Source organism: Mus musculus, chromosome 10 (genome assembly GCF_000001635.26).
Source record: "Mus musculus strain C57BL/6J chromosome 10, GRCm38.p6 C57BL/6J".
Classification (NCBI taxonomy): Eukaryota; Metazoa; Chordata; class Mammalia; order Rodentia; family Muridae; genus Mus; species Mus musculus.
The window spans coordinates 62059103-62072880 of NC_000076.6; the positions used below are offsets into that span (position 1 = coordinate 62059103).

Below are 13778 nucleotides of genomic sequence, written 5' to 3' on the forward strand. Positions count from 1 at the left end.
GTGACCAGGCAGCTTGTGTAACATGCAGGGTTCTGAGGCCTACAGGGACTCCGGTCTCTGTGAATCAGGAAGGCTGAGGGCTGGCCCAGGGCTGGGTGATTGACAAGCTTCCCCACCTATGAGAGCTGCTGAGCCAGCTGGACCGCTCTATGATCCCTCCAGCATGGAGGTTGGAGGGAAGGAGAGGAAAGGTGGATGGATATGAGGAAGGAGAGAGGAGGAAGGCGGATGGTTTGGGAAATAGAGGGATAGAAGAGAGAATAAACAGATGTATGGAAGGATAGACTGAAGAAAGGACAGACAGGTGGAAGAAGGATGAAGAAAAGGATGGAGGGATAGAGGGAGGGAGGGATAAAGGGGAGGAGGGAAGGAAAGTGGATGGATGGGAGGAACGATGGATGCATTGGGAGGACAGATGGATTAAAGAAAAGTCGGAAGGAAGAGGGGTGGAAAGATGGAAGGACAGATGGGAGACTAAAGGGAGAAAGGAGGGAAGGAAGAGTGGGAGAATGAGATGAGCACAAAGATGAGCAGAAGTGGGGGTGGGGGCTCATGCACGGGTAATGGCTGTCTGCGGCATTTACTAATGGCTTCCTATGTGCCAGGCTGAAGGTTTGCTTCTGTCTATCCAGTCTGTACCCTTTTCCCACCTCCTCCACACTGCATACTATGCTAACTCACAGCAGTTCCATGACCCATGGGTTATACAGGGCCCTCATCCAGCCCAGGCCTGTGAGACCCCAGAGCCAGTGTTCTGAACGGCCACAGTGTGCTGTCCCAGTAAGAGGTCCTAGGGGATCCCCCAGTCAGTGAGTACAAACTCGGCTCTTAAAGTAGCCTGTTACCCCAGAAGTCTGACTCCCCTCCACACTCCCCGCCCAGGACTCTTACTCTCTCAGTGCCAAAGGGTCAGAGTGGCAGAAAAAAAAAATCAGGAATGGGATGAGGTACTTCCACTCTGGTCTGCCCTGGAGATGAAGGTGGCCCTGCGGTCTCTGAGCATCTCTCCCCTTCCTTAGAGCCCTCAGTAGCCTCACAGCCTGGGAGGGCTGTCTTGGTCCCCTGATGCTCTCTGACTCCTTTTCTACAGGGGGTCAACTCCTGAGGACCGCTTCCTTCCCTAGCCCTACCCTATGCTTGCTTGTGCTCTGAGGCCTGCTCAGCTGCCTGCTAGGGACTCCCCTGGGAAAGGGTCGGTGAGGGTGTTAAGAGAAAGCCCCAGGTTGATCCAGAACCGAGAGGAGCCTGAACTTGGCCTTTGGACTATTCGAGCAGAGCCGTTTAGAACGGCTTCGCTCAGCCACGCCTGCCTCAGAGGGAAATGGAGACCAGATGTGCTGGCCTTGAGGGAAAAACCTAGTCAAGGCTCAGCCTTAGCACCTCATCCCCACCATCCTGGGCCCTGGCTCAGGGTCCCAAAGAGGGCTGAAGTAGGGACTCCCAACTGCCTCCTTTGCTCAGACGAGATGAGATAAAGAAAACCTTCCAGAGCAGTGGAAAGTCTGAGCCCTCTGGGAAATCTGGGCTGAGCAGAGAAGCCCAACACAGGAGTTCTACAGCTCCTGGCCAAGACACAGAGGCCTGAGGCACGAAATTGCTGGAACAAGATCACATAGCCTTGCTGTGGGGAAGAAGTACGACCCTCATTTCCCGGCTTGGCGCTCTGCCGATGTCTCTCCTCTGCGGCAAAACACAACCCCAAACACGGCCCCCTGTGGAAAGGGGGAACTTGGAAAGTGTGATACTAAAGTCACGTACAAGGAGATCCCCAGAGTGCAAATTAGTGGGTCCTGGACTCCTCATGTGAAATGGGGAGTAATCTTCTGGCATCTTTGTGTGTGTGTGTGGAGGGGGGACAGGGATGTGAAAGCTAGTGCCCCCCTCCCCAAATATTGTTCACAGGCTGCCTGTCTGTGAAGGAAGGAGAGAGGGATGATGTCCACCAGGCAACCCTTTGCTTGACATCCGACCTCTTTCGCCTCTCACGGTGAACACTTGAGTGATTTACTGCAACAGACACAGGGGACAGGGGGCTGTGTCAGACAGGCACAGGCTGGCAAGCAGCCTGACCAAACACACGGAACGTCAGTGGCCGCCTGGACCCTCCCAGAGTCGCACGGTTTCAAAGCTGCGTTAGCTGAGCATCAAGAGAGATGGCTTGCTTTGTTTTTAATAACAAGTGAGGCTTGTTCGGGAGACTGGGAGCATATGTTGTCAGGGTGGCTGGCCTTGTCTGCACCTGCTCATTCATTGCCAAGGGCCCCCACCCCTGTCTTCACTGCCCTTTCCCACAGTCGAATCTGTGTCTGGCCCACAGTGTCATTGGGTGAACAGAGGTGCAAACTGGTGGAACGGGTGTGTTCCTTTTTCTCCGCCTTCAGCAAGCTCACATTCCCCTGGCTGACCTCAAACTTGCCCTGAAGCTGTCAATAACCTTGAACTTCTGATCCTCCTGCCTCTGCCTCCCAGGTTTTGGGGTTACAGGTGTAACCTGTAAGCCGTGCACACAATCTAGATCCCAGGTGAGTTAATAGCAGGCTTGCAAACACACTCTGACCCAAGGGAAGCACCTGTGCTAACACCATCCATGGGCCCCACAGGTGCTTTGGGGGAACTGAGATTAAAGACAGATTAAACCTGGGGCAGGGGTACGCCAGAAGCACCCTGACTCCCAAATCAGTTCAACTCATTGCTGGAGACAGCCTTCCCAGCAGAGGCTCCTGAGACACCCAGAACTAATGCTGAATAAAATGTGAGCTCACAACAAAAATGACCCAACAGGCTGAGGCTCGTGAGATGGCTCAGCAGGAAAAGGGGGCTGAGTTCTGTCCCTGGATGGCACATGGCAGGAGAGAATTGACTCTTGTGAGTTGTCCTCTGACCTTGACATGTGCACCATGGCACAAAGGCACCTCCCCTGCCACACCCCAAATGCACACAAGAAATAATTAAATGTAATGCCCAATACATAAAGATGCAAGTCATGGATTGGTCCCTAAGGATCACTGATGTTTGACTCTTTCACCCTCACTGAAACTCTGAAAGGGACCTTTCCCAGACCAGGATACCCAGAGAGTTATAAGATCAAGAGGCCCCATCCCAAGCTGCTGCGGAAATTCCTTCCCAGGGAACAGACAGAACATACACGACCTCTACCTTTCCTCCTAAGATCCCGATGGTAAACGGAGGCACGATTCCACCAAAATTCACCCTGGAGAACCATTGAGTTTATCGGGCTTCCGTACAGAGTACAGATAGGTGAGGGGTTACTTACAGAAGTGTGGGTGCTCCTCCTCCAACAGGCCACACCTGGAAAGCCTTTAGACAGTGGGGTGAAGGCTCCCCATAGCAGTATACATAGGGCCCTTCTGCAGCCTATAATCCTAGTCCCTCCCGAGGCCGCATGCAATTAATGCAGGTGGTGGGGAGTGGCTAGATACTCAGGTGAGAGTCTAAGTGTAAAGAGTCAACAAGCCCATCTGGTTCAATCCCGTTTGCAAGGGTACCCAACCGATGGCAATTGCTCGGCTGGGAGGAGAGTCGTTCACAATACGAGGTTACATATGCAATAAGCAATTCTTTGCTGTGCAGCTGCCTACACAGCAGGCAAGGAACTCCAGGGATGTAGATTAAGAGTTGTCACCCATGCTGGGGTGGACTGGTTGACAACGTAATGGCCCCTGAGTTACCCATGTTCCTGTCTGTAACGTCTTACCCACATTTCTAGAAATAACTTCAATACGCCAGACTTGATGCAAATGTTCATAGATATGGTGTGTGGCCCTGTCATCACAGCAATTGCACAGGTTGGACATCTCAAAGATTTGTGTGTGTGTGTGTGTGTGTGTGCATGTTTGCCTATATGTCTGCACACCATGTGCATGCAATGGTAGTAGAGGCCAGTAGAGGGCGTTGGACCCTCCTGGAACAGGAGCTGTGAGCCACCACGTGGGTTCTGAGATTCTGGGAATCCCACTGCAAAAGCAGCCAGTGCTCTTAGCCATTGAGCCACCTCTCTAGCACCCGCAGGAGTAAATTTTATGGGACCTTTGGATACTGTTAGATCTCAGAGAACTTCTGGCCCTAGGCAGTACTGCCTTTGAGCACAGGCCATGCTATATTCTTCCCTCCATTGTCACAGCTTTATGGTGCTTGAGTTTGGACAGTAATGAAAAGCAAAGACCATATGCAAACCACTGCAGTGCAAGAGATGAGGTGATGGTGCCAGATAGGAGTCCAAGGTTTTCAAAGCCCCGTGGTACCCAACATCCACCCCATTAGTAAATAACTGTGGTTGCGTAAAAATCAGATATAAATAGTTCCCCTTCAATTTGTGTGTATTTGCTTTTTGTGGGTGGCTGCAAAGTTAGAACAGACACGCACACTAGGTTAGCCAGCGTATCTTTCTGGTGTTCCTTTTGGCCCTACGGGCCTATAACTAAAAACATCCTTGGGACAGAAAGGTGTCATGAACAGAGGGAGTCTGTGGGGAGGGAGAGCACTAAGACATCTGCATCCAGTCTTTTGGCATCAACACAGATACACGCATCTCCTCCGTCACTAGGGTTTAGTGGATTTTGCAGCCAATCAGTGAGAGTTAGTGAGTCCAGAGGGGAGGAAGCACACAGCTGGCCAAGTTCAGTTAGCCACATCCCATCATGTCTTGGTTTAAGAGTCGCAGTGTGGTGGAAGTCGATGGCTTTCACCAGCACTGGCCTCACCAGTCAATGGTCATGGACTGGACAATACTCTGGCTTCCTTGAGCTATAGGCATGGCGTGGTTTGTGATGCATGGATAAACCAGAAATCCTCAAATCTCACCCCATTAACCCCTCCGCTGACCCCTGAATTTTCACCACCACCCCCATTCTGCTAATATAGTGAACCATTTTAGAAAGGGACCACTGAGCTATCATCCACTGATAGCTATTTCCTGGGGGTTCTTTGGGTCAGAGTCTCTCTCTCTCTCTCTCTCTGTGTGTGTGTGTGTGTGTGTATGTCTGTGTGTGTGTGCAAGAGAGAGAGAGAGACAGAGAGAGACAGGGAGAGAGAGAGTTTGAGGTTCCATACACACATGTATATGCAGATGTTTGCAGATATATGTATGTTTGTAGATGCACATGCACACGTGTGCACATGCAGATACCAGAGGCCAGTCTCAGGTGTTGTTCCTCAAGCACCATCCACTTTATTGTAAAAGAAGATCTCTCACAGGCCCAAGATCTCCCAGTAGGGTAGACTGGCTCACAGGTGAGCCCCAGAGACAGGCCTGTCTTCACCTCTCCAGCATTGGGGTTACCCATGTGTGCCACCATACTTAAGAGTCTTTACATGAATTCTAGGAGTTGAACTCAGGATGTTATGCTTGCAAGACAAGCACTTTTAAATTGACTGAGCCATCCCCTCAGGCCCCAAGAGAGATTACTAAAAAAAACAAAAAACAAAACAGGGGCTAGAGAGATGGCTCAGCCATTAAGAACACTGACTGCTCTTCCAGAGGTCCTGACTTCAATTCCCAGAAGCCACATCCATCTCACAACCATCTGTAATGGGGATCCGATGCCATCTTCTGGTGTGTCTGAAGACAGTGACAGTGTACTCACATACATGAAATAAATCAATCTTTAAACAAACAAACAAACGAAAAAACTCAAAACCAAACAAAAAACAAAACAAACAACAACAATCCCAAGATGTCAGAGGGAATGGCTGAGGGAAGGGGACCTAGGGAGAATTCCTTGAGATCAGACAGACTCTGAGAGCTGCTGTACAGAAACTTAGGTCATGAAGCTCTGTAGGAGACACACCCACAGGGACCTAAAGGAGAAGGGAATGACAAGGACTGGCTGATCCAGATGCGGCTGCAGGTAGGACCTTGACTGCTCTGGAAGATGTATGGATGGCCCTTCAAGCTGTCTCTTACTAAGGCAAAGGAGGTGAACCTCTTTATCTGGCATCTGAGAATTGATGTCGGCAAAGTGGAGAAGATCCCCACTACACAGCTGCCTCCAGTGTCACAGAATACAGCTGTGAGCTCCTGGCAGCCATAAGTGCCCTCACTCCTCCAGGAGATAGATGCATGTGCCACCCGCAGTCTGTGGTCCCCTTTCAGGGGATGGGCGTGTGGAAATCTCCAAGAGCTGGACAGAGTACTCTATACAGAATGGAGGGGGTCTAAAACTTAGTGGGGCACAGATAGAACCTGAGAAGGAGAGGCAGGGAGAGTCTTGAGACGAGGGGAAGTTGCTCCCCACAACCCCAGAACCTTAGAACCAGGTGGTAAAGTGCGGCCTCGGGTGTGGCTCTCACGTTGATTACACTTGACGTTAGATTTCCTATGATTCCCACATTTCCAGCTGCTCTGGAAGATCAAAAGATGAAAATGGGGTGGGGCTCACGTTCCTCCAAGGCCCAAGCTGGCCTGCTACCCTGTTCTGTGCACTCCAGTTTGCTCCAGCTAGTCACTTGGTCTCAGCTTGGATTCCTCCAGGGACAGGAGGCTCTCTGGTCCCAGGGACAGCTGATTCATTCTGGCAAATTCTGGTAGAAAAGACTTCCCCATGTGAAGTAACAACCTGGTACCCTGGAGGTTCACCACAGTCCACACATCACTGAGCATCTGGGATACCTGCTATGACTGTTGCTGGGCTTGGGGAGCACAGTGAGCCAGGTAGACAGGGCTAATGTCATCTTCTGGAAGGGATGACAGACAGGAAAGAAATAGTGGTCATAACTGTGTGAAGGTCCCTGAAGGTCCCATGTGCGTGTATGCGTGCGTGTGTGCGTGCGTGCGTGCGTGCGTGCGTGCGTGCGTGTGTGTGTGTGTGTGTGTGTGTGTGTGTGTGTGTGATAAAGGGACTCAGGCACATATCTCAACCTAGTCTCAGGAGGTAAATGAGGCTCAGGAAGCCTCAGTCAGAGTAGCAGACTGAGGTTAAGGGCAGGGTAGAGCCACAGAGGGACTGGAGACCTCATCTCAAGGCAGTAGAAGCAGGGAGGTCAATTAGTAACATACCCTGATCATTCACTTCCTATCTGTGTCCTCCTTCCCTTCTGGCAGTCAACTAGTGTCACCTAGATGCAGACAAGGTTGCCCTGAAGTCCCCTCTCTGCCCACCCCCAGGGTGTCCATGGCAGCTAGGGAGCACCCCAACTCTGAATGGCCCCACAAACCTGTGGGTCCTCTCAGAAGACAGAAGTGCCCACAAGGAAATGTTTTCTGTCCTCCATCCCCCTCATCCTGCCCAGTATAGACAAAGCTGCCCCGTGACAAGAAGCAGAGGGGAAGCGGATGACTCCATGGCTGAGCTTTGGCAGGAAACCCTCTGCCCTGCCACCATGAGTCAGCAGAACGTCGGGGACCAAGTCGGGGAAATGAATCAGCATTTCCAGGAACTGACCCTTGTGTGGATCCCAGAGGGTTTGAGAAATCAAGGAGATGCCAGCGACTGATCCTCCTCTGACGTCTCCTGCTACTGTTGGAGGGTCTCCTGGAAGCCTGGGCTTTTAACACAGACCTGCTCACATCCTAGTCTGAAGTAGGCACCTTGTATGAAATACCAGCACCTACTTGTGTGCGTGCATGCATGTGTACGTACGTGCATGTGAGGACGGATGTCAGAGGATAACTTTCTGGTACCAGTTCTCTCTTTCTCCTGTCTGGGTTCTGGGGTTTAAACTTGGTGGCAAGTACCTTTACCGGACAATCCATCTCCCCAACTGTCATGGTTTGAATATGCTTGGCCCAGGTAGAAGGTGTGGCCTTGTTGGAGTAGGTATGTCACTGTGGGTGTGGGCTTTAAGACCCTCATCCTAGCTGCCTGGAAGCTAGTATTCTGCTAGCAGCCTTTAGGTGAAGATGTAGAACTCTTAGCTCCTGCACCATGCCTGCCTGGATGCTTCCATGCTTGTCTTTTGACAATAATGGACTAATCCTCTGAACCTGTAAGCCAGCCCCAATTAAATGTCGTCCTTTATAAGACTTGCCTTGGTCATGGTGTCTACTCACAGCAGTAAAACCCTAATGAAGAAACCAACCAAATTTTGCTTACTGATACACTTGAAACTACAACCTCTCAACATGTGTGTGTGTGTGTGTGTGTGTGTGTGTGTGTGTGTGTGTGTGTGTGTGTGTTTCTGAAGTTCTGGCTGCAAATCCATAAAAAAACAAAGCATTGTGAGCCATTAGCCCTTCATCTACCCACAGCTTGGGAGGAGTATGGAGGCTAGCATTGCTGAGTTGTTCTCCTTCTCTATTGCCCATGGGGACACCGCAGATGGAATTCTAGGGGCCTTGGAGAGAGATCTGGATTCCATTCTTCATGAGGAAAACGAGATGGCTGGTGAGATCCCTGATGGCCATCCAGGGCTGAGACTCTAAACCACCACCTGCTGCGGCCAGATATCATTACTGAAAACAAAGCGGGGTTCTGCTTTGATCTTCCCAGGCAAGAGCACAGGTTCCCAAATCAGGGCCAACAATGCGGCTGCATGGGCAGGAGGAGGGGCAGGGAGGCTGTTCAGATGCCCAGAGCCCCAGACCTGGGGGCCCAGGATGGAGGGAGGATGAGAGTTAAGACCAGGACGTGGCTCAGCCAAGAAAGAGCTCAGAAGGGGATCAGCTGCCCCTGGACCAGTCTGTGGACTGGGGGTTGGAGTTTGGGGCAAGAATTCAAAGGTGAGGGTACAGGCTGGAGGGTTTCCCAGGTAGAGGGCAGGTTCTGTGCCTGGTTTATAGGCAAAGAAGCTAAAGTTCCAGAACTGGCCAGGGCTCCCCTAAGGACGAAAAGAGCTGGAATGGAGAACCCAAAGGTCTCTTTACTTCCTAAGCTTTTCTTTGGATGGTACTCATCTGATGTGTTTATGCAGCATTGACTCTGGGGTCACAGCCAGACCTTTAAGTCAGAACCTCAGAGGACAGAAGCAAGTTCAGAAAGAGGAGGCTCCAGCCAAGGCTAATGTCCAGCAATGGCCACTGCAGACCCAAGCTCCAGCAATGTCCCTGATGCTCACCCTAGCTAATATCCCAGCCCTGGCCACTAAAGGGTAGATGTCAGGCTCAGCAGGGCGGCTTAGGGTCCTACTCTAGTGCCCCACTGATTGATTGAGACTGCTCTTTTCCAGTGTGACGCATGTGGTTTAGCCTTCCTGTTCTCTCAGGTCCCCTCCCTGTCCTCTCATACCAGCTGTCTCCCTTTCTTTCTGTCATCACACCTGTCTTAGCTACAGAAGGAATTCTGGGTTCCAGAGAGAATCAGGGAGCCCCAAACTCGCTGTCCTTTTCCATCCGGAGTCTCAGGGCCTGACGCTCACACCAGGCTGTGTTATGATATTGCCAGAGGAGCAGGTAGTGTCGCTCCTATGCCCAGGCCATGTGTCCCCTTCCTGTCCCCTCTCTCAACTACCCAGGAAATGGGTCCCTCTTTGGCCAGCCTAGTGATGAGAATTCCACACAACTCAGGATCCAAGGCAGTCAGCAACCCCTCCCTATGGCTGTTTGCTGACAATCAGGAAAAGAAGTTAATCTCAGAAACAGCCCAGGTGGGAAAGGGAGTGAGGGGCAGCCGGGAGGGCCATATGGAACCTGTTTGAGGCACTGGGTCAGAGCCCAGCTACGCCTCCACGGGCTGGGGCGCCAGCCAGCTCTTGGCTTTACCTACTCGGCTCTGGCCAAAGAGGGGACGAGCGTGGGAGAACAGACAGGCAGGCCATGTGGGGACAAGCGTGTGCTACGTGTAAGCACCCAGCCCTTGTTCTTTAGGTAAGGACTTACTAGCTTGCTGCCCATTGGTGGGAATGGAAGATGGGGGTGGATTTTATAAGGTCTAATGGCTCAGCCATGTCTGGGGACTTAGGAGGTCAATAAAGTGGCATTTGGGGGTCTCCTCAAGGCAATGGCAGGATCTTGTCTAGGAATGACACTCTGTCTTTGCCATTTCCAATGTTTATAAAGATTCTATCAAAAGCTCTCAGGAAGTACTTTGCCTCCCCCCCTCCCCCCCCAGCACACAGCCAGCCAATCCTCTGCCTCTGTCTGTCCATCACAACCTCAGTCACACACCTGGATGTTGGTCCTATTTTTGCCAACTGGTCAGTCCGATGTGATAATGGATCCCACTAAATATTTGACTCTACTACTTGGACTCACCCTGCTGAACTCTTAGATTGAAATCCTGCCGGAGTTTGGATAGACCAAATTTCCAACTCTCCACCTCAACCCATGTGAAGCTTTAACTTCTGTCTAGACTCCCAGGACTTTGAAATGAACTGACTGAGTTTCTGATTGATTTTGCAGAAGCTTTCCACAAAATCTGACTGAACGCAATAGGCTCTGACTTTCCCAGCCCTCTTCACCCTCCTCACTTAACTGGGAAGCTCTACCCTATTTTTCTGGGTGTTATTTTAAAAACCAAACATCTTTACTACTTGACTGAACTTTCTGGACCCTTCTGCCCTGAGCTGGCCAAGTGATGACTAAACGCAAACTTAGTAACAGGAAGTCACTCCTATGACGAGGCTTGGATGATGGGCTCAGACACAGGATGCAGTCCCCACACACGCACTTGAGCTTCATCGTAAGAGGCGCCAGTGATGCCTCACATCCTTCTAGAAACTTCTCGAACCCTAGCACACTTTTATTAATTGCCACCTCTACCCATCATTCTCCTGCCCCAAACAGCCCTAGTTCTTGAATCTGCACATCAGGAACACTAGGAACCCATGCAATTGAGTCTTTTACTTTGAGAAATTATTAGGAAGCCATGGGAGTCAGAGTTGCATATAAACGGTTACCAGGCTAGCCCACCAAGGCTCAGAACTCAGCTCAGCCCACCCTAGCTCTCAGATGCTGGGACAAACTTACAGACTTTTAGGGACCTCAACCTTCTTACCTTCTGCCACTTGCCTCTTGGGTTGGTTTTCTGCCTCTTGGCACAAATACAAAAGAGTCCTAGGGCTACTTGAGGAATCACTCTGAGCCGGGAATGTCCTGGGGCCTCTTCCATCTCAGTTCCTCACTGGACCTTGCAAACACTCAGAAGGCTGGCAGGTGGCAGGATGGAAGATGCCAACATGGATGAGCCCTTGTAGTCCTGCCCCAAGTACCTGCAGCTCGCTTCCCACTGATGGTCTGGTGTGGCTAGTATTGTCCGGGGTTGCCCAGTGTGTGCCATGGGAGAAGGAAGCTGCTTTGGGGGGTCATGTTTTAGTGTTAACAGTGTTACTTTACATTGTTTTAGAAACACTCAATGATTCTACCCATGCCCTGAGAGTTGGGGTCACTGGGGAGTGTATATATATATATATATATATATATATATATATATAACTGTATTTGCTTCATTATGATTTCTCCTATCTCCGTGTGAATAAGAGACTTCCAGCATTTGGAAATTGAAGCTTGGGGGTGAAAGGTTAGAGGCTTTGTACCAGTTCCTTCTTCATGCCTAGACAGGTACCAACAGGCCCTGGTGTCCTGACTGTCAAATATCTAAACATAGACCCAAGGTTCTCCTTAAGGCTGGACAAGGTTGGGCAGGTCCCAGAAAGAGGTTGGGTCATCCCCTTGCCAGGGTCCTATCTTCTAGGTCAGTCTCAGGGATGCCACCTCTTCTTGGGATAAAATAAGAGGCGCCCCAATGGAAGCTTGGAAACTTTAACAGAAAAAAAAAAAAAAAACAGTTGCAGTAAGAAAAGTGGAGTTTGACCCTAGTTCTGGCCACTCCCTGGTCTCTGTTTGCTGTGTCTTTCTATGAAAAAGCTGAACTCTGTCTCTGGGATGGACACAACCATCTAGGGAAAGCCGTTCTGATGAAGTTTCCGTCTCGAAGGCGCTGGCTTGTCTGTCATTCTATCTACCCTCCCTGATCTCTGCTGGCGTGGGGTAGAAATCAATCCTTAGAATAATAAGACAAGCCTGCTCCGCCGTCTGCCACTGCCGCCTGTGCTCACTGAGTGGTTCATCTGGCCAGAAAAGCAGACTACACGGACTCCAGGGACCTGTACCTATAATCCAAGACAAGATGTCCAGCAAGGGCTCTGTGGTTCTGGCCTACAGTGGTGGCCTGGACACCTCCTGCATCCTCGTGTGGCTGAAGGAACAAGGCTATGATGTCATCGCCTACCTGGCCAACATTGGCCAGAAGGAAGACTTTGAGGAAGCCAGGAAGAAGGCGCTGAAGCTTGGGGCCAAAAAGGTGTTCATTGAGGATGTGAGCAAGGAATTTGTGGAAGAGTTCATCTGGCCTGCTGTCCAGTCCAGTGCACTCTACGAGGACCGCTATCTCCTGGGCACCTCTCTCGCCAGGCCTTGCATAGCTCGCAGACAGGTGGAGATTGCCCAGCGTGAAGGGGCCAAGTATGTGTCTCACGGCGCCACGGGAAAGGGGAATGACCAGGTCCGCTTTGAGCTCACCTGCTACTCACTGGCACCCCAGATTAAGGTCATCGCCCCCTGGAGGATGCCTGAGTTTTACAACCGGTTCAAGGGCCGAAATGATCTGATGGAGTATGCAAAGCAACACGGAATCCCCATCCCTGTCTCCCCCAAGAGCCCCTGGAGTATGGATGAAAACCTCATGCACATCAGCTATGAGGCTGGGATCCTGGAAAACCCCAAGAATCAAGCACCTCCGGGTCTCTACACAAAAACTCAGGACCCTGCCAAAGCACCCAACACCCCAGATGTCCTTGAGATAGAATTCAAAAAAGGGGTCCCTGTGAAGGTGACCAACATCAAAGATGGCACAACCCGCACCACATCCCTGGAACTCTTCATGTACCTGAACGAAGTTGCGGGCAAGCACGGAGTGGGTCGCATTGACATCGTGGAGAACCGCTTCATTGGAATGAAGTCCCGAGGTATCTACGAGACCCCAGCAGGGACCATCCTTTACCACGCTCATTTAGACATAGAGGCCTTCACGATGGATCGGGAAGTACGCAAAATCAAGCAGGGCCTGGGCCTCAAATTCGCAGAGCTCGTATACACAGGTTTCTGGCACAGCCCTGAATGTGAATTTGTTCGCCACTGCATCCAGAAGTCCCAGGAGCGGGTAGAAGGGAAGGTGCAGGTGTCTGTCTTCAAGGGCCAAGTGTACATCCTCGGTCGGGAGTCTCCACTTTCACTCTACAATGAAGAGCTGGTGAGCATGAACGTGCAGGGTGACTATGAGCCCATCGACGCCACTGGCTTCATCAATATCAACTCGCTCAGGCTGAAGGAGTACCATCGCCTTCAGAGCAAGGTCACTGCCAAATAGACCCTGACAAAGAGGAGCGGGCCTCCCCACTCTGCAGCTCTCCCAGGCTTCAGCATTAATTGTTGTGATAAATTTGTAATTGTAGCTTGTTCTCCACCACCTGACTGGGGCTGCGTGTCCCCCCCGCCCCCCCACAGCTTTTGTTCCCTGGTCCCCTATAGCCTACAAAAGTGGTCATCGAAGGGAAGGGAGGGTGGCGGGCAGCTGCAGAAAGCATAAAATGACAATTAAAAGAAGTTACATTAGTCAAAAAAAAAAAAAGAATAATAAGACAAAGGGGTTCAGGTTCTATCTCTGGCACGGAATAAACCTGTCTGTAATCCCAGCGCCAGGAAGTGGGAGGCAAGAGGATCAGAAGGCCAAGGTCATCTTCAGCTAATGAGTTTGGGGCCAGCTTGGAATCCATGAAACCTGTCTTTAAAAGATTAAAAAAAAAAAAAAAAAGGATGGGGAGGAGCAGGAGGAGCAGGAGGAGCAGGAGGAGCAGGAGGAGCAAGAGGAACAGGGGGAGCAGGAGGA

General features: G+C 51.0%; 1 pseudogene across 1 annotated transcript; it reads left to right on the plus strand.

Moving 5' to 3' along the window:
* The first annotated feature begins 11919 nt into the window (after positions 1-11919).
* On the plus strand, positions 11920-13469 carry Gm5424 (predicted gene 5424; annotated as a pseudogene). Its single transcript, NR_002687.1, has one exon. The product of NR_002687.1 is annotated as a predicted gene 5424 (transcript).
* Positions 13470-13778: the final 309 nt, after the last annotated feature.